Raw genomic sequence first — 21808 nt, 5'->3', positions numbered from 1 at the left:
AGGCCGAAAATAAAGTTCCTGCACATAAATTAAGGGGATCCTATGGCTGATCGCGTGGGCAATGATGGACCTTGATAGCTGAGCATGAGTGAATCGAGTTTCCATAAAATATGACTGAACGATGTCGATGACCACGCCACTGCTTTCTTAGCCGTGTTCTTATTCCGCTTCTTTTTGAAATAAAATATAATTCACAGTACACATCAGAATCTCTTTGCGCAACACGTAGAATGGCATGTTTGTAGTTAAATTTTTACCACTTAAAACCAAAAAATACGTAATTAAAACAAAAATAAATCTGCAATGATGCATCCGATACACGCGTGCTTCCATTAAAATGGTAAAACATTTGTCGTCATCACGGCCACGTCTTCGTTGAGGTAATTGGCACCCTAATACTACTTACGTCTCAGGAATTCAAATGAAGCCGTACCATAGCGTGCACTAAAGCTACGCCAGATAGAAAGTGCTCTGGATACAAAGTGTCATCTATGGAGGAAACTACTGTGCCGGTTACGGTGAGGTTTAGTGCTTGCTTCCTTCGTCAGACTAGTTCGTGCATATGTTATCACCGATGCAAAAAAAAGCACAGCATATTATGTGGGCGACAATAAAAACAGTAAACCATTGAACCTATACACAAGCTTAGGAAGAAAAGAAGTGGACCAATAAAAATGTCCATGATGTCCTATCAGGCCGACTTAATGACGCAAAAGAACGCATGAACATTAGGCAGACATACTCCATCTCTATCACTAATTCCCATTGCGTTGATCAGACGGGAGGTAACTCTCATTTGTCGCCTAAGACATGGAGTAGCTCTCACCAACGCGTACTCCTACCTTATCGGAATCGCCACAAGTCCAGATTGTGAAACTTGCGGGTGCAAAGAGACGATAGCACATCTTCTGTGTGATTGTCGTCGTTTTAGTGTACAAAGAAAAGTTCTGAGAACCACGCTCGACAAGATAGACAGCCGTCCCCTTACGGAAGCCAGAATTCTTGGTTCCTGGTCCCAGCCGACGTCGGAACGAACTGCTTTAAAAGCGCTAGTACGCTTTTTAATAGAAACAGGACTTCGTGAAAAACTATAGAATTGTGCGGCTGATGTTTTATTGTGTTTTTCTTTTTAATATTCTCTTGTTTTCTCATCTTTTCTGCCCTTACCCCATCCGCCTGTGCAGAGTAGCCCACCGGACACTTAACCTGGTTAACCTCTCTGCCTTTCACCTCTTATTTTCCTTCCTTCCTTCCTTCCTTGATCAGACGTTCTTTAATTTTTTACGAATTAGTCGTGCTTCGATGCATGCTTGCGAGCGCTGTCACTTCCGGGAGAAACAAACGTGCATTTGTGCTTCTTACTTGGGAACCACAAGCAGGAACAACATCGCAGCTTCTTTGTTGTGCTATCCGAAAGTGAATCACATAAGAAGTCCGAAGAAAGAAGACGAGCCAAACAGGGATAAGATAACGCCAACCGACCTATATAAAGAAAGCAAACAAACAAAAACACAGGAGATAAAATGCAGCCTCATTCCTCACGTTGGACTGGAGCACACACAAACGTGGGAAATAAGAATGCTTGCATTACTATGTAAAGTGCTCTTCGGCAGCCCATCTTTAGAATAACAAAAATTAGAAAGGAATAGGGTTTATAAACATCAGGCGCTCAACACGATAGGCGAGCCACTGTACTTAACGCGGCTGTTACGTTGTAATGCGTCAATGCTACGCACTTCTCTATGTATACAGATATGTGCTTAACGAATGTGTTAACTGAAGAAAATAAATAGAGTTTTCTACGGCACTTAGAACATACACATAGCTCTAGAGAGAGAGACGCGAAGGAAAAAAATACAGGCGGGAAGGTCAACGAGAACAGAACCGAGAATCCGTTTTGCTACACTACGCTAGGGAGTGGGGAAGGAGGAAGTGGATGAGAAGGAAATAGATAGAGCGAGAGAGCACAGGCATTCGATCACAGCCGGTCACAATGACCGCACGCTATCACAGTAGAGAATCACATGAGGTATAAAATAATGAGCCCCAGTTGACGCCAAATCGTATTTGCAGGTTTGTTATGGCTACGAACTGTAGCAGTGCCTTCACCTCCAGCTTCTGCGAGGCTTTTAAAGTCCCCATTACAGAATAGTATATAGAGTTACAAAAATACCTGAGCATAATTACACAGAACGTTTCAAAAGGAACGTGCGTGCACTAACAAACGTTTTTTTTTAATGAGAAGCATCTTTTTTACCCTACTCAGAGCCAGGGTCAAACACGAGGCCATCCAAGGTCACAGATTTTATCCCCGATTCGCGCACACCCCTATGCGCCCGCTCGCACACCGCTACTGCAGGCTTAGCGCGTCCTCTCCTCGCTCCACTCGCTGGTACGGGCGCGCGCGTCACATATAGACGTGGGTCGGTTGCGCTAGCTGCGCTATGTAGTGCGTAGTCCACTACTCGCAGACACAACACCGGGCCCTCGAACGTATCAAGCGAAAGAAGAGCATAAGAGTGCAAAGGCTCTGCGGAGACTACAGAGTTGTGCGATGCGTTCCGAAGTAGTGAAGTAGTGACCGGCCGAGGATATATGCGCGACCATGGAGCGTGAGCAACAAGAGAAGCGCCGCGCGGCCGAAGCGCATACGAACAGCGGCTGAACAGACCACCGAGACGAAGCGGCGCCGATTGCAGGACCACCACTTGCGGGAGGATAAACTTTTTCGCGAATCCATAGCTAACATTGTATAACTTCGAGTAAACTTGCTGTGGAATTACGAGACTCACTGCATTCTGCTTATATTTTTTATCAAGTTTAGTTCTACCATTCTCCTTTTAATGCCGTGTGGCCCGGAGGGCACTTCCATGAATGAATGAATGAATTATATAAATAATGATTTTATTTAAAAAGCCCCACTGGTGATTTGTTTACACCTCTAGCTTTCTATGTGTTAGTTACTCTCTCGCAGGGATATCGTAAATCTTCCGATTGCCGGAAGCAGTAGGCAGTTGTACAGCTTCATTACGCATATGCATGGGGTCTCAAACACATAATAAATGTCCAATGCGCTCTCTTGATAGTATATCGTTTTGAACTACTTCCCCAGTTCAGCGAAAGTTGTCTTTCTTGAGCCGTTTATAGCAAAGGGTGCCCAGTCGGTTTATGAATTGTGATGAGTGATCTGCATACACTTCTATCAAAGCAATCTTATTCCGCCAAGTCGTTCATTGCTGAAACAGCCCTTGTGGTTGTTCTTTATTGGCTGAAAATTAAGGGAAGGGTCTGGTATTGAAAAATGTAAGCCGGGACACCAAAGGCAAACAATAGACAATTGGTCCCGGCATTTCTCGTTCTTCTTTTTTTTTGTCATTTATTCAGACGCCCTTATTTAGTGATAGAGCTTGCGAAAGCAAGGAACAAAAAAAAAAGAAACAAACAAAAGGAAAAAGAAAGTGGGATGAACGTTACAAAACAATATGAATATGAGAAACCTTTAACGAACAATTCGGCAGAAATTAATACATGAACGTACACATAAGACACAAACCCATCATTCAGACTCAGGCTTCTCTGTCATGTTAGTTCGTACATCAAAAATTAGGCTCACAAATTTAAGTTCACGAGCATTTTCACATTCCACACCCATTGAAATGCGACCGCCGTAGATGGGAATTGAACTCGTGACCTCGTGCTCAGCGGCAGAACACCACAGCCACTGAACCATCCCAGCGGGCACAAATAAGGCATGAGGATAATGTTAACACGATGATAAACAAAGTGATGCATTTGATGCATTGCTCATAAAAAGCTGGGTACATGTATATTGCCTGCAGCTTTGTGAATAACAACTCTAGTATAATAGGGGGGAAAATGAATAACTGATAGCAGGAGCCCACAATTTTCCTGGCGTTTGGTAAGTGCCATAACAATATTTAGTAAAGAAACAAAGTCTGTACTTTCCGCCAATCGTATCAAGCGCAAGCCGGCTGAGAGAGGCGTACTCATAGCGACATATGTTGTCGGTAATTTCTGTAACATGGTTCTCTTGCGCAAAATAAATGCTTGTATGTAATTAGTGGTTAGACGAATCGTTTACTTTTTTATTCAGTTTTGCATATTTCTATTACAATAAAGATTTAACTAGCCCCAACCAGACCTTGTCAGAACCTATCACATCATCGAGAACGGCGTCCAGTATTAGACACCATCTACAGTATATATATAATGTAGCCACCCATCCTTGGATTTTTTTGCGTTGTGGTGCTGGCATGCCAGGCCTTCTTTACTCGCTCTTTTCAGGTCTTTTTCCTCTGTAATGTACCTGTTATTTATTATGTAAGTGTAATTACAAGCATAATTTAGCATGGCAAAATACGCCTCTTTACTTATCTCTCGAAGCTCTGATCCCCTACGATTTGTCAGCTAACTTCATGCCTTCCTCAGTGCATTTTCTTTCTAGAACACGTCTTGCATATATGAAACTTTAAAATCCTACTTGATGTTATATCTGAACTTACTTAATTGTACTTGCTGTTATTGTAACCTTCTTTGCACTTGTATCGTGCCTCCCTACTTCCCTTTAAAATGATATGGCGGTTGATGGTACTTTAAATAAATAATAACTAAATAACTAAATAAATTAATAAATAAATTTGGTGCATCTTTCGGTTACCGTTTATGTGGTTATCGAACGATGTTCCAATAAACTGTTCCACATTTTTTTCGTGTTCCTTAGTCAACCTTGCGAATCCTGCTTCTTCATCACTCGTAAAACCTCAACAGGGACAGCTACTGACGAAGCGAAAAATTTTTCTAAGTTTCATTGCTCTTTCATGTCGTGTGAACCATCTTCTACCGAACAATACTTCAGTCACGGTATTCAACGACGCATCACGTAACGCACCACGGCCGCAAGAAGAGACGCAAGAGGAGAAAGGACGTCGTTAAATTGATTTTCGACTTTATTTTTCAGTTTCATGCGCCCTTTTCGTTTAAAAAGTAATGGAACCAGTTGCCTCACAGATCGATTGGCGTAATAGTTGTAAGTATCGTGTGTCTTAATACAGGTATACTGATTTACAGTAATAAAATAGCTGCAATTGTGAGCGCGAGTCAGCTGCTCTTTTATTGAGTAAAGGCACTAACGCTGTTCTCGTCGGCTGTTACGAAACTAGATGGGGGAAAAAAGATGTACACAAATATAATTATACGAAAATGTATTGACTTTAAATGGAACTGCGTTTCTATTTTCCAACGCTGGGCCGAATTGGTCTCGCTGGGCGAATCTTGGCTTGTCTCACCATCGCCCCCGATGACACGCATTTTTGCAACCGTAAGACATTGAAGCAAGCTGGGATCGACAAATGCCGTTGGTTAAGACTGTATTGCTGTTCAAACTAACTAAATGAAGTAATATGGTATAAATCTAGAAACTAACTGTTGTAGCACCAGTCTGGAACAATGTCAGTAGTTGCAACCGTTAAGAGAAAGAGATACATTCCTTCCGAAGCGGACATTTTAAATACTGCACAAGGTCTTAAACATCCAGATACGTTTGAGGATTTCGCCAGGCGATCAACTCCACTGATTACGGTTTTCGTGGCTTATTTTCAATTAATACTCAATTTAACTAGGGATGCCGCAGTCTCTGCGGACATCAAGAAAGAGAAAGGCTCTAGGTGAAGAAATTACCCTCAGCCTATACCTGCAACGTTCTACCTTTCGTTTTCGTTTCAGGTTAACGAAACAGTAAGTCATTTCGCAATGTAGGATGATAACAGAAGCGTACCCTCAAGTATTGCCAAGAGTAAAAATGCCAAGGAAGATTTAAAAAATAAACATCTGCACTAAAGTATTTGTTAGTCTCAGAAAATACTGTAGTTTGAGGTCCTCGTTCTAGAAGTTATTGTGGACTATAATGAACAAAACTGAACGGTAAAGCACTTCATACAAGAGTGAAATTGAAGGCATGCGCCGTCACTATGTGGAAGGGTGATCAAAAGGTGGCTAAATGTGAATTTTTAGAAAAGAGCGGAATAGGAAAACATGTATTTATAAGAAACTGCAGATGTAAAACGTGCTCTTTCAGATGAGGGAACCTTTCAGATGTGGAAATTCAATTATAGTGCACAAATTGTCCATAGATAAATGTTAATAAAAGTGAAATACATTTGTGCACTGAAAACCCCATTACTAAAAAGGTTTTGAATTGGGGCATCTATTGATTGCAATGCTCGCAAAACTACAATAATTACAGCAAAACGCACTGAAATTACGTCATAGCAAACGCCGCGAATCTCCCCTTCCTTGCGGTATCCTTGAGTATAGCCTTCAAAAATGACCAGCTCCACTTAGTCTATCACTCTAAGCTCTCCTTAAAACCCTTATCACTATCCCATTTACGTCTACTGCGGGATGAATGCGTCTCACCAATCTGTAACTACTCTCTCCGGTCAGCTGGCACCATGCCCATGCCTGCAAATTTCCTAATCTCATCACACAACCGAATCGCCTGCCGCCCTCAGTCACGTTTCCTAAACCTTATCACAATTGTACTTTAGCTCCTACTGACCGCTAGTTATCTGCCCAACGCACTACATGACCTGCCCAACTACAGATCCACCACTTATTAAGAACATCCTTTATCTACACTTGCTGTCTAATCTATGCTACACCCATCTTATTGGCTCCTAATCTTACATTTCTCACGTCTGTCGCTATTAGCACGATTTATAGCTTTCTACCAAGTGCTTTTGTTATCCTATAAGTTTCTTCACAAAAGGTTTCTTACGGTACCGGCAAGCTTTTATTTCACGGCTTGGGAGATCTTCCCATCTAATCTTACAATCTGAAGATTTAGCTTTCATGATCCGGGCTCGTCAAGGCTACTTGACTTAGATACGCTCACTTTGTCAGTTCTTTACGAAGCTGACAGCAAATAACGAGCTCTGTTCTCCAGCCAGACCATGAACTGTAGCATTCGTTTTTGGCCTATTAATCCTTTAACGTAACCATCCACTTCTACGGTTAGGTTTGCTGAACAAAACAATTTTACCCGAAAGTAACAGGCGTACTCTATTACAATATCTTAAAGACCTCGAATCTCTTCAACCTTCAAAATAACTCAGGTAAAGCACATTCAAAACAAACGTCCACTGAATCTACGCTAGTGTAAGCGAAATGTCCCCAGTTGTTCAGCTCATGAGATAATTCGCAATAGAAGACTTGATCTTACAGACAGTTCATCCTGTATACACTATGAGCATCGCGAGCAGTAAAACGATGCCGTTACACGCGGCATACCACGGTAAACATAAGCAAATTAGCCCCGTCAAGAACGTATCGTGTGGCACGAGCGTGGCGCAGCGGTCTCTCTGTTCGCCCACTAGTGCCGGCCCCGAGGGTGTTGCAGTGAATAATGAAACAACCACATATCAGCGACCTCCGCGGTGATGGTGCCGATGCAGGTGTCTGGTTTGCGCGAGCACAACTACCTTGTTTCTGATGGGCGAGGGCCGCCAAGCTCCAGCGGAAGCGCATGAACAGTGTTCGCATTGTGGTGTCCCAGTGGGCTGTCGCCGAAGGCCGCGGGGTTTTCTCCATCACTCTGCTGAATGATGCCACGCACGCGTTTGGCGCCATCTATTATTGAGGGCGCTGCCCGAAAGAAGAGGCGTTCATTTCCTGAAACCAGGACTTGGTGATAGGTGGGCCTGCATAATGCTTGTTTATGCACTCTGTGACCGGTGGCAAGAGCCTATGGCTCGTTTCTTTCAGTTGCGCGATTTTTTTTTTTTACTATAGTTCACAGACTAGTACCGGTGACAGGGAAATTTGATTGTGCGGTTTTCGAGGTGATACCTGAGGTACTGACTCATTGACTGTGTGCGGTTTTCGAGGTGAAACCTGGGGTACTGACCCGTTGACTGACCGACCAACCGACAGACTCACTCACTCACTCACTCACTCACTCACTCACTCACTCACTCACTCACTCACTCACTCACTCACTCACTCACTCACTCACTCACTCACTCACTCACTCACTCACTCACTCACTCACTCACTCATTGGAAAGTGTTAATTCCTAAGTCGCTGTGCTTTGAAGACGCGCGGAAGAGAGCTGCTGTGCTTTCGAAAGTCTGGAAGCTGGCCTTCGATAACACCTTTCAGGAATGCTTTCATTTCTTTATTTTCCTTTTTAAATAGTATAAGGCATCGTAATCATCGCACATAGATCTGGAGCGCTAATCGAACAGGGTATTGCAAGAAAAAGAGAGATTCGCAGTGTTCAACTATGTTCGTCGCCCAGTTTTAACCAAGTTCTAATTTTGGCCGAGAAAACAGGAATTTCACTTTGTTTCATAAAGTTTACATAAAAAACAGTCAGCTCAAGTTCCTTGCCATTCTTTGGGACGTCGTTATAATTTATAAGTTATCGATGTTCGCTTGGCACATATTGAGCGTGTTCTCGTTCCTACTCGTAAATCTGGTATATATGGTCGCTTTCTAGAAAACATTGAATAATTACATATCTAACCCCTATTTCCCTATTTTTCTTATTTTTGTTGCACAATATTTGAAAAATATTGCTGCCCTATTTAGTAGAAAGACAGACAGCTTCTTGTGCAGCACCAAACATTATGGTGCTTATGTCTTGTTCAATATTTGTACAGCTTTTTGTCACTTCTAAATACGAAGCATTTCTTGCCGGCGGCTTTGTCAGTCCCTCCCGCGGCATCCCACACCCCCACAGCGCATGCGCGTCCCCTCCCCCTCTCTCTCCTCTCCTACGCCCCCCCCTTTCTCTCCTCTAGGAATGCTCTACGGAGCGGCGCCCACGTGCCACACCCCCACAGCGCTTGCGCCTCCCCTCCCCCTCTCTCTACTCTCCTACGCTCCCCCCTTTCTCTCCTCTAGGAAACTGGAGCGGCGCGCTCGACAGGTGGTGCGACATCTGCATACTCCGCTGGGGGCGCCACGGTAGTTCCGCGGTATGAAAATGACGGAGCGCGCGCGCCTCATTCTCTCTCCTGTGCAGCACCGCGATGAGCTCTCTGGCCGCTGCCGCGAAACTATCTTCCGCGCTCAAGCTAACCATCTCCCCGCTGCTTCGCGTCCGCACATGGTTGCTCTTAGCGGGAGATGAAGTAATTTTTAGTCAGGCTTTTTAACGCAATAACGTTAAGCGCCCGGTGTCACAGATAATACGCCGTGCCGTCGTTGTACTGAGCTAAATTTTCCGTATATATTTAGTCTAATGTATATGACATACTGTATATGCGGGTTATATTGCCGCACCAGTCTATCACTAAAGTTGCTCATGCTTTGTCTTACATTCTTGACAAAGTTATTCCTCGGAATTTTGATGACAGCCCACAAACAAATGTCACGAAACGAAACACCGACAGCGAATGCCTTTTATGGTAAATTTTCTCAGATTAAAAAAATAAAAGTGCGAACGAATAACAAAAGATCGGCCCACGCAAGAGGCCGCGTTTCTACCAGAAAGCTCGCCTTCGTGCATAGCATTCGGTGCAAGCGTTTCGCAGTAAACATTACGGTTACATAAGCTGCAGTTGCCGGGAAGCGTGAGAAGTAGCCAGGGATCTTTGAATGCTTTCACGTTCCCCTCTTAAAGGCGAAGCTTATGCGTCCTCCAAGCTTTTTTTTTTTTCTTCTCCGAAGTGCTGCAGCAGATTAACTTTTTTTCTTTAAGCAAGACTTGGAGCGATGTGTTTAGTTCTACAGTCGTGCTTATTGATTGTGTGCCTGGTTTAGACCTCGACGTAGTACGTTGAAATATCATTACCATCGGCAATGTACAGAATGTCTCATTGCGACTGTTTCTTAATGAAAATGCTTGCTTTTTTTCAGTCGTTGGAGCAACAAAGACACAAACCGATACATATAAAAAGATAGACAAACATCCACATAAACACCCTCAGGGACGTACGACGCCCTCACACAAACAGATAGGCCCCTAAAAAAGTGGTCGAAGTTTCACCTGAAAGGCGAAGCATCAATTGCGATAGCAAACTTGTAGAGAGCTATACGGAGTAATGATATTAGCTTTATCAGCTGTATAAACTTGGACATGCAGCAGCATCGGCAACACGCAGAACTGTTGTCGACGCCATCGGCGTTTTGCCCGCGTTCGCTCAAAATGCGTGCTGCGTTGGTGACTGTTGCCGGAGCCTGTGATATAAATAGGCACTTGGTGCCGCAGCTAAACGTCGCCTCCCTTCCCTCCCCCTCCCCCACGGCTTCTCGCGCGTCGGAAGAAGGTGCGTTTGCTCTACATATATGGTGATTGTAAAGGAGAAAAGAGACGCCTACTTCTGCAGCCCTTAAGCGAGCACGGCGCGGAACGCGCGTTTGCTCTCCGCCGTGCGTTCACTCCCCGTGAAAGACGCGCCCCTCGCGCCCTTTCACTCGCACATACAGCGTTCGGCGCGCGGCGGCGATTTCTTCTCCAAATGACGTCATACGGAACCTCACGGCGACGGCGACGGCGACTGCGACGGCGACGGCAGAAATCTGCTTTTGAGTGTCCATATAATTGCTATCGCAATAAAAGTTGCCAAGTGCTTGGAGGAGAGATTGCTGCACTGTCTTCTTGTCTACCACCTTGGAGGCGGAAAAAATGAACAAAATTGGGAAGAAGTAGTTCACACGAAAACGCGATGAACGCTCCCTTCGACTGGTCTCCAGGATCGGCGAAATGATTGATGACTAAGATATACCTTTCTGTCTTACGCAACACGACAGCGGAGCGCTAGTCACAAGAGACACAATTTTGCCTTATCTTTGTAGCGCGTTCCCTTCATCACGCCCTCCCAGCGGTCAACGCTCTCTTTCAATAAAGGCTGTCACCAAGCGTAGGCAGGGAAGTAAGTCAAACCTTTTTTATACGGTCACCATTGCTTCCAGTGGAGGGAAGTACGTCGTCCCAGTGATTCATCTGTGGAGCTGATGTACGGGCGAAAAAATTGACTGGTATTGGCGAAAGAAAAGTGCGGCCGTGAAACTATAGCCGTTCTGAACAAATGGAAATACAAGTTAAATTTTTGAAAATGAAGCACTGCGTCACGAAGTGTGAAGTGCGTGGCGAAGTGCTTTCTCACGTTAATGAAAAAGTTAAACGTGGTTGCTCCCGTGTGATGTGCCATGTACTTGGAACAACATTAAATAACGTCGCAATCTCCGGTGCTTTTCTCCGTACTTGGTTTCCTGTAAAATTGTAGTTATACCACCAATATCCCCCGTCTGCTAGTATAGCAATCACTTTACACAACTATTTTTATTTCCTTTAAGGAGAACAATCTTCAGGGTGGCACTATGGACATTTCTTTTTCAAAATGCAAGAATCTTCAGCACCCTTCGAGCATTCTATGAACGCATTGAAATAGAACGACTGTATGCAATGTCGTCTTAGGTGAATCAGTACGATGTTGCGAGTGATAAAGTTGCTTAAAACAAAAAAAAAAAAACAATTGTTGATTTGATTCCACGTGGTCAAGCAGCATTCTTGGTGCGAATAAAATGCGCCGTTATAGGTAGTGCATGCATAACGCGAACACATAGTTCTCGTTTCCTGAAATGTAATTCTACTTAGAGGCATGTACTTGTGCATCCGCACTCACGCACGCCCTCATACAAATGGACATCTTTCCTTTATTTAGAAGTCCCTTAAACATCAACTGTGGCACTTTATTAGCACCCTACAATAAAATCACGTGCCACCACCAGTAGTAAAACGTATTCAAAGATAAATCAATGCGTAATGAACGACACAACATCGCCAAAACATTTTAAAGTCATTTCTCCCCGGAACGTCACAATACGCGATCTTGTCTACACCTCTCCTTTCCTGGTTACGGTCCTAAATATGACAGGTTCTTGTATCTTCACGCCTTCATGGCATATGAGATAGCAAATTAATGGCATAATTGGGAAATCTTTTGTTAAGGAAAACTTTTTTTTGTTACTGACGGGTCGCTGTCGGTATTATATTTCATATGAGTACTCGCAGGCAACAACAGTTGCATATAACTAGTCCATCATTTTCCCTATGTTGTGAGTACAAACTACGGATAGTGTTAACGTGGACACTTTTACGCTCTGAGAGGTTTGAAAAAAGGTGGTAGTCAACTGTGACAACGAACGCGAATTCATACTTCAACAAATGTTTATCCTTTCGTCTAACGCGTCTACTACTTTCTTTGACTACATCTCTCTCTGCGCTTCCTCACGAGATCAATCATAAGCTCCGTCATCTCTCTAGACATCACTGTCATAGAGAAGGCACATAAATCGCAGCGCGCACAGTGCGTTACGAGAGCTACTTCATCCGCAACACCGACGTCTCCCCATCTGCACTACCGCGGCAGTTGGGAATCACGTTACAAGAATAATGGCCCTAAATGGAACACAGTGCTCAGGTTTGTTCAGCGTTGATGGGTTCGCTGCCATATTCACCCACCCATGCAACGCATCGTAACAACCATCCACGGCCTCACCCCAGATCGGGTGGACAGCGGACGCGGGTTCCTTTTGGTGGTATCCGGTTGCTGATCGTTCAACGTTGGTTATTAAGCATCACCCGAGGGGCTGTTGACCTTAAGCTATTTGAGTTATCGTTTCCGACGCTGCATTTAATTTGTCTTGTCCACACAGCAAACAGTGATATTTTTTTTTGTCTTTATGGCCATCACGGCGACATGCAGAAAGTGTGACATATGATTTTGCTCTACTTTTTCACGGTGCCTTTTAGTTGTCTGCGATAATATCATGTTTGCCTGCATGAACTAAATTGAAACGTACACAGGCGTTGTTCTTAAACTACAGGTGTGCTTCAGAGTTGTCGCCGCCAAAGACGAAACTGCTCCTGATAGCTCAACAACGAATGCACGTGCTCAAGATTCCTCGCCGCGACATAAAAACACGGAGAGAAGCCGCGTGCCGGCGAATTTCTTGATAACGTTGATAGTTGAGTATGTGACATATTCGTAACTATCAATATTCCTGCAGCTTGATTTTCTTCCCCGTCTTTGAGAGCGCCTCAACTAGCAATATTCTTGCAGCTTGATTTTCTTCCCCGTCTTTGGCAGCGCTTTTTTGAGCAAATACTCGTATGGAAGAGGGCACTTTGATGATGGTGCAAGGATACATTTTTGACAATCAATAATTTATATTTTACCTTGCGACCATCGGCCATGTTAAGCAAACATACGCTCTTAATCAATCGCTAAAGCACACCAGCATGGTGATAGCTCAGAATATTCATCCTTTACTAACATAATTTTTATTTTACCTACGCTTTCAATTATATTGATTTTTTCCAGCATTGTTGCAACCTCCTCTAGCAGCCTTTATTTTCACAGGTGCTTTACTGAAAGGGCCCCGTAGTGTAACGGGTTACAAGAAGGGAATGTAGGCATTATACCTTCTCGCGCACAACGGCTACGTAACTATACTCCGAGATTATATTTTTGTATGGAAGCAAACTCCAGACCTCTGGGTTAGGGTTTACGTTGCGCACTATACGTATATGCACATAGCAAGTACCTCACGCGAAGTCTGATGTAAGTGCCGCTTACATACATTCCTTTGAGAATGTGTCCTTTCGTGCATGAAGGCGTGAGACGACGTCCGCACACGACACTCTCCTAAGGCGTCACCTACGCCGTGTACCCATATCCCATCAGCGGTGGACAATGACTTCGATTGGGTTCTCTGGAAACGTGATATTGCTCATTTAGGTTATGATCTACCCTTCTTGCACGTTGCAAGGCAGCAGGCTAAGTTCCATTCAGGTGGCTAAGTTCCATTCAGGTAATAAGAACCTTTCTGTGAACATTCAATATATCGTGGGATTGTTTAACAGCAAAGAAAGTGGAAGGGGGCAGTGTTCATGTTAGGTTACCAAAAGCTGGCTGTTTGTGTAAGCTTGTTTGCACACTACAGACAGATTGCATGTTTTAGGCTAGGAATACTTCAATTTATAGTGATATCGCAAAAACAGTGGGAATGAAGCAACGTATGAGACACACTAATATTAATGTGACTTTTTGCAGCAAAGCTGGTATTTTTACTAGAAGTCTTCCAAAACCTTTCATTGCATTTTCGCATTGTCTCGAGAGAACTGGAACATTCAACCAGTCTAAATTTTCAATAGCAAGGGCGTGGTGGAATGTTAAAGGGTGATGTGCAGGCAAATTTTGAATTGTGTTGGTGAATTGCGAGGCTAAATGAAAATTGCTAAACCCTCGTGTTCTACGTGTTTAGAGGGTTTGTATGAAAGACTGCCAAAGGGAAGTGAAGTGAATTGAAGTTTTATTCAAAGTGTAGTAATTGTACAGTACACTTTAGGAGAAGGGCAAAAGTCAAGACCACTGACGAGGCCCATCCCCATACAATCAGTTGTAGGATTTCACAGCCAGCAACAAAGACACCCCACTACACAGCAAACATAAAACGGGGTCAGCTTCGCAATATGAAAACACGCATTTAATAACATTGTGTAACACTTAACTGACGGCAACGCCAGAGCGTAGCCACGACCACTCATTTGTAGCTGAATGGTCACGTCGCTGCGCAGCATGCAGATATCTCGCAGAAAGATCTTCTGTGTGGCAAGGAGATATTGCCTTTGCCAGTAAGACTGACGATTGGCCGGTAACCTGCGAACCGCCAACGGGTTGCGAGAAGTTGCCGTGCCACTAACGCGGGTACGCCTTTAATTACGGTCTCGTGGACACTACAATTTGCTCCACGGAAATCAACGTCACTCTGCTTACGAAGGAACTGTCTCTATTTGCGTCTGGAAAACGCATAAATGAAACAAGTGATCACTTACTTGAATTTCGAAGACGACGCTTATAGCTCCTTCGCTTGTGAATATTATTTCGCTGCAACCATGAACCGCCGTTGTCAGGCATCGTTTTCTCAATGTCGGAAACAGTTTACTCAATGCAATCCTTGCCATTCTCATTATTTTTCAGAGATAATGCTGCCAGTGATGCGATCCCTTTGAAGCCATGCTAGAACACCATCAGTGGGGCGTTTGCAGGTGCTGGTGACACCAGGATTGCAAAATGTCTGTGCAAAACATTCCCTCGGCGTTCTTCAAAATCGAAATTTGTCCTCCATGTTCGTAGCCTCTTCAGCGTTTTAAATATTCATACGAGCGTACACTGCACTGAGCGAAATTTAAAAAAGAACGCCAAACTTGCTAAGATTACAGCTTCACAACAATACATATGAATATAGTGCGAAGACGTATGGCAGCGCCAAGTCCGCCATCTTGATCAACACACTTCTAAGTGTGAATTTCCCATAGTATATAATTCCATGCATTCATAATTTCCTAAGCAGACGTACATCTTATTGCTATCCCAATGGTGATTTTTCTCAAAGGTACAAACAGGCAAGGGGTGTTCCTCAAGGAGCAGTACTCTCCCTCATATTGATTAATATTTTGCTAATGTACCTGGCACATAACCACAACAGGAGGTCGAACAAGAATCAGCCGGTATATTGAAAATTATTAGGAATAAATTAAGAAATACAAACCAATATAAGAGCTGCCTCATTGCGTAGCATGTGGGTGTGAGGGCACTTGTGCGCGTGCCAGTTTCACAGTTTCAAAGACACAGGATTAAAATGGAGAAATTTAAAGCGTGTCATTAACCGCATCACGAAAGCTTCGCTTCACTGCTTCACAGCGATTCTAGAATGTGCGTTGGGTGTGCATAATATTTGTTTTCTCTGTCACAATATTCCAACGTGTGGTGGTAACACTTACGTCAATGATTCGCGCAAAGAAAACCCGTCACAACATTTTGTTTTCTTCCTATGCAGCTGATGGCTGCCTGCCCCATCTCGCCACGTGAAGTGTTGGAGTGCTTTCGGAATTCCAACTCAGAAGCTTTGCAGTCTTGCACCTGAGCAACACCACAATGCAATCAATCTCTTTCACTCTACGTTTAGGCTACTTCCTTGTTGGCATTCGTTCAGGGTTTTAAAAACATATATGTGCCTTTCCAAAACGTGTAGTTTTGAATTTTATCCTGAGTGTAAGGTATGGTTGAAATTCACAGAAAACGCTTCTGGAGGTTCTTAGTCCACTTGTAACTGCCGGGCATTGTGATGCTTTTCTTTTCGGGCGAATTTTAAGCCTAAAGTTCTATGCGCATCTGTCACCGTCGTGTACATGCTATCATGGTTTACTTACTGTTAATAGTGCCTTTTATACCATTTCGTAAACTGTCACCACTCTTTAACTTAATTCGAATCTTGGTTGCTGGATTCATGTGAAATAGGCCAGCTGTGGTGTGTAAGCACTGACAAGAACACACCGTAGGCATGCACGCATTGAAAACAGCATAAAGGTTTTTGCTTGTTTGTTTGTTAGCTTGCTCATCTTTTGATATTAGTTTGCCCCTCTTGGGTACTTGTTGAACGGCGGTCGCCGGCGATGCTTTTCAGTGGAATGTATGCAGCAGGCAGTTTTCTTCAGTAGTATCTGCAGTGGCTCGCGTTCAAAAAGCGTTAAAACGACAAGCATCTAAAAAATGTAGAAATACTCCGAGGAAAGAATGCCAGAGAGCTCGCGAATTCCTTCATCGCAAAGTCTAGCGGAAACACTAAACATGGGAGCCGAAAAGAATTCTTGAGGATCGGTTCCCCTGTACAAGGCTCAACAGAACTGTATTATTTACTTTGATATTTTTGTTATTTCCTGGTATAAAACGTTTGCAAGATTGATGAAAATACTACAGTCGACGGAGAAGACAAGAACTTGCGCTTTGCTGGTAGCAGACTGGCGTTACGGAAGCAGTTTTCATGAGTTTCTGCTAAGTCCCGTATATCCCAGGCTCATACCCGCATATCCAATGCGGCTATGCGCCACACGTGATTTTATTATCGTGAGGTAACTGACGAGCATGTGATGTTATTGATGTCATCACCTATCAGTCATGTTAGTCATACATTCGGACCCTTCCATGCCAATTTTAGTATATACCAAGTGAACGAGGCGCGAGTTTTCGGCAGATCTTGTTTTTGTGTGTGACCACGATGACATTACATCACATTAGACGCCGAAAGCCCGGGCCCCTAAAGTGCTTCACACTTAAAAAACCAGCTGCTCTCAGAGCTGCTAGAGCGTCGTCGTCTTATTCCGGAACTGGCTCGTTGGTTCGTGCTCATGCTCGGCACGCGCTCGTGCCACTGCTACCGCGTTCGTCGTCGTCTACTGCTTCCACAGCTGGCTGAGCTGCCGCTAATTATTCCAGCGAATTATTTCACTTCTCTTCTCGAACGCATTTACGGGGGTATGAGCCATTCATTGTCTTATGTAATGGACAGATTTAATTTTCAAGCAATTTAATTTCGAAGAATCGCAAGTAGCAATGGCAGGCGAATGCTGCTAACCACGCCGCCGAGCAAACTCGAGACATCGAACGCAAGCGACAACGGCGGACTGCGGGCATACCGTCAGCGATGTCGTTCCCTCCATCGCAGCCAAACGTGTGCGTAACCTCATAATTGATAAATACTTTAATGAACCCTCGGGATCAGCCCAGTCGTAAACACCAGGCTGCACGGTTCAGCTTCGCTGGTAAACCATCTTCACGGAGTGGAAGTCTTCCGCAGCTGGTTCGTTGGCGCCCCTCGGCATGCGATCGTGCCACAAACGAGCTCTCAACACAAGCTTCGCTTGCACACCTCTTCATAGTAGTGGAATCGCGATCAATTTTTTTTCATTGTTGGCGACCAGTTCTCTGGGCTTATGCGATGCGACTCTCTTCGTCGTTCATTTGGCTGAGGTCCTCATCAAGTAATCGTTTTTTTTTTCTGCTCAATCGTGAAGTGATGGGCCGTTAGAAAATGTGTGGCAGGAGTCGTTGCAATGTTGTCAAAAAAGGAGCGGGTTTTACGTGCCAAAACCACGATCTGCTTATGGGGCACGCCGTAGTGGGGTACGCCGGGAACTTGGACCACCTGGGGTTCTTTACCGTGCCCCTAAATCTAAGTACACGGGTGTTTTCGCATTTCGCCCCCATCGAAATGCGGCCGCCATGGCCTGGATTTGATCAGCAACGTTGTCGAAGGAGTGGCATTTACACTGAGGCTAGCATGGAGGAAGGCATTTGTTTGACTACGTCTTTTAGCAGCTTTTCTTTGCTGCTCCTGTGAACAACTGATGTCGAAGATACGAGAAACGCACCCCCATGTGATCGCGAAAGGATGCAACATCCTGTTTTAGTGGCCGTCGTCCAGGTGATTGCGGTATCTCCGCTAAAGACGTCGCTGGTGAAACTGATCGAGAAGCCCATGAACGAACGAAGTTTGCTTCTGTACCTCTATCGAGAAAGGACGCAGCCCAGCACTTAAGCAAGATATCGCACAATTTGGCATTACAGAAGTCCCACGTGCTTGATTTCATTCACAGTTTTTTTTTCCACTCAAACTTTCCATTTGAGTGCGTCAGTAACCTGTTCTTCCCCGAAGTGAAGAAAAAGTAAATGAAGAAACACTGACACGAAGAAGCATGCCGTGGTCGGCGCATTCCACAGTGCATACTCTTTCTTGATAGGAATGACCGGTTGTGCCGGAAGCATTGCTTGCGTAATCACGAAAACGTAGAATAGCATTTGCGCAATGATCTATTCTTCACAAAGTGAAAGGTTTTCGCTCGTCATTGCTTTAAACATGCTCAGTGGCAGACCTCTATTCTTCGACAAGATCTTGGGAACATGGACTTGTATCCCACAGCTGAGAAGGCCACAAAAGATGTGCGGCAATTCCTGAAATTAACACTGCTGAGCGACCTTCTGCGACACAGAAATGGGAATTTTTATTAGGCCGGTGACTCCAGCACACAACAAATCTTCAATTTCGCTCCTTCTTTTGATTGTGTCCTCCTGTCCCCTCCCCTTTTTCTCTTTCCCCAGCATGGTAGCCAACCATGATTAGCCCTAGTCAATCACCCTTCATTTCATTTGTCTATTACTCTCTCTCTCTCTTTTTCAACGTCCCGAAGCAACACGAGTGTTTTAGGAGATGTCGAAACAGAAAGCTAAAGCTTAATTTTGACCACCTAGGGTTCGCTAGTGAGCACCAAAAGCTCGGCATCCGAACATAATTCTACGGCACCTCCAGCGGAGTCGCCAATCAAACCTGTTAACTCGCGCTCATGAGCAAGAACGCTATCGCAACTACACCATCATAACGGCAGGAGAAGGTTTAAAAAGTGTGTGGTGAATAGCCCTCTATTCGTCAAGGAAAATCTATTTTGCAGGAGTGTATGAAATAAGCATGGTAAATTAAAATACGAACAATGCAGCCCTTCTGGAGGGTGCCTGTAACTGTTAACGTATATAAGGGCATGATACAAGGGAAGAAGGAAAGGAGCGTAGGTACACACAAATATTATTCAAGAAACAAATCACTAGCGCGTTACGCCACGAAAGTATCGAATTCGTGTGCCAACAAGATTTTCTTCAAGCAGTGACCTATTGTTTACCTTGTGTAGTATAACAATGATAAGGGTTTTTAAAACCTGGGAAAATTTTAGGAAGGTTGTACTACTGCAGTAAACTTTTTTTTTTTTTTGAAGCAGCACTTTTTTCGATTCAGGTGAGTAATGATGACGTCGTGGCACAGTCAGTCTTCCAAGAAACTGGAACGCCTCAGAAACGAAAGAGCGCTAAGTTCCTCGGGGATATTTTCCATCTCACCAGGCTGATTAGCCGAACTACCATCGCAAATTCATGGGTGTTATTGGTATTTGCGTGCGCATAAAAGCTTCATGCTTCCACGGATGCATATAAACATCCTCTCTCTTGGTTCATAACGCTTATCTAGCGACTTCACTGTGTGCTTTGTGATTTGTTGTTACTCTGACTATTACCGCCATTTTTCGCGCTATATGCATAGTTCATGCTCAACGCAGGGCAAGACAACGATCAACTCGTTCGGTAAACTTTGCACCGATTAACCTTCGGTAACCAGCAAGGCACTAGTCACCTTCCGCACGCCAACGCAAGGCGAAACAAGTGCAGCAGGTGAAGGAGTGGATGCGGTCATTCAGTCATTCACAGACATCTCCAGCGCTTTGTTTATTCTGGTCAGCTTTAGCTTCACCTGTTTCTTTACTCATCACATTCTGGTAAAAGTGCCCTATACGTACTTTTTTGGCAAAAAATAATATTCTAGCATTACGGACGCCAGTCCGCTTTTCTATAGAAAACAGGGGTTGGTGTGTATGAGCTTTCTTTGTGAGTTTCTGTGAGCAATATCTTAAGACGTTTTTAAGAAGCATACCTAATGAATGTTTAAAACATTTTGAACCTTTACCAAGCTTTATGAATTATCCTGAACTGGGTCGAACCCCTAAGTTTTTCTCTGTAGAAATGAACAATAACCAAAGGGAGTTATGATAGCCATTACATGAACCAAACCAATACGAGCTCCTGTTGGCCACTTTAATTAAGAATGACGCCTCGCAAGACCTTTTTGTCCACTTTAAGACGAGCGTTCACATACCATACCAGAATAACGACGACATTTCTGCCAAAGTAAGCAAGCTGCTACTTGTACATACGTATAGGTTTGTTCGATCTATTGAGCTTTAAAGTCATTCCTGCTCCAAAAGTCATCCCAGTGGTCATCTCTGCGTGACCGCTTCGAAGCTCCATGGCGGGTACGGGGAACGTTCAGCTCCACCAAATAATGCTACGTGTAGCTGATGTACAAGTCTACTTACAATATATTTACACGTAGGCTAACGGTGGCCAAGATGGTGACCCTATACCAATTGGGAACACGTCGTCTTCCTTCTCTTCAGTGCAGCCACACTGTGGACGCTGTTCCGTATCAATATAAAAGACTGAAATCATCGTACAAGTAGTCGGGAGTCGGATATAGCAGCTCAAGTTTAAACAACTTCTTCACTTACTTTGGGTTGGTAATATGGGAACGGTTAAAATTCAGTAAGTATTCATTTTTGTGTTTCACGGTCACTGTTGGCGAAAGTACATCCTCGTGTTTAGGAAGTGCCAGGCATAACGCGCAAGGTCGTTCGAACAGGAAAGCTTCGAAAACACAATTTCGAAAGCTCGAGAAGAGGCCAAGTGCTGTGACGGCGGCCGTCGGCCACTTTCGCAAACATTGTATTGAAACGGAGGCACGCTTAGACGTGCCGGAGCCTATCGATGCCGTCTGCTGCAGCAGTGCGAGGAGTGCACGAGAGCTTCCGGATACCAAAGTGGGGATGCGAACAAAACAGAATTCGGTCGTGATGGAAAATAGAACAAAGGAAGCTGTGTCGTGTACTAAGGGGGAAAAAAAGACGAAGAGGTCGAAAAACACCAACCAAGTAAACAAGCACACCTTATAAGCGCGCTTCCACTCGAAAAGTTTTCACAACTGTATCAGTCTTCTCTGGAATGCGCTTGCAGCATGGTTCCGGCCAAGTTGGATCAAATTACCGGTTCCGACACGGTAGAAATTTTGTTAGGCACAGTTTTCTTTCCTACTTTTTTTCCCCGCGTCTGGTAGACCCCTTTGCCATTCCTTTTCTCCCTTGCCCCGATATGCTTGGTGCACAGCAAACCTCACGGCTGACATGCTCAGGAAGTCAGCAGTGGTTGCGTGAATAAAATAGGCTTCTGAGTCGCACATGACTCATTGATATAGTTGGCTCTTTGCCAACTGTCACGTTCTCTGGCTGCACATCCTCAAATGATGTACGGATGTAGGAGGGTCAGGCTTCAGAATTCTGAGAGGAGCA

Source organism: Dermacentor silvarum, chromosome 2 (genome assembly GCF_013339745.2).
Source record: "Dermacentor silvarum isolate Dsil-2018 chromosome 2, BIME_Dsil_1.4, whole genome shotgun sequence".
NCBI classification, from domain to species: domain Eukaryota; kingdom Metazoa; phylum Arthropoda; class Arachnida; order Ixodida; family Ixodidae; genus Dermacentor; species Dermacentor silvarum.
This window is presented reverse-complemented; position numbering follows the sequence as displayed.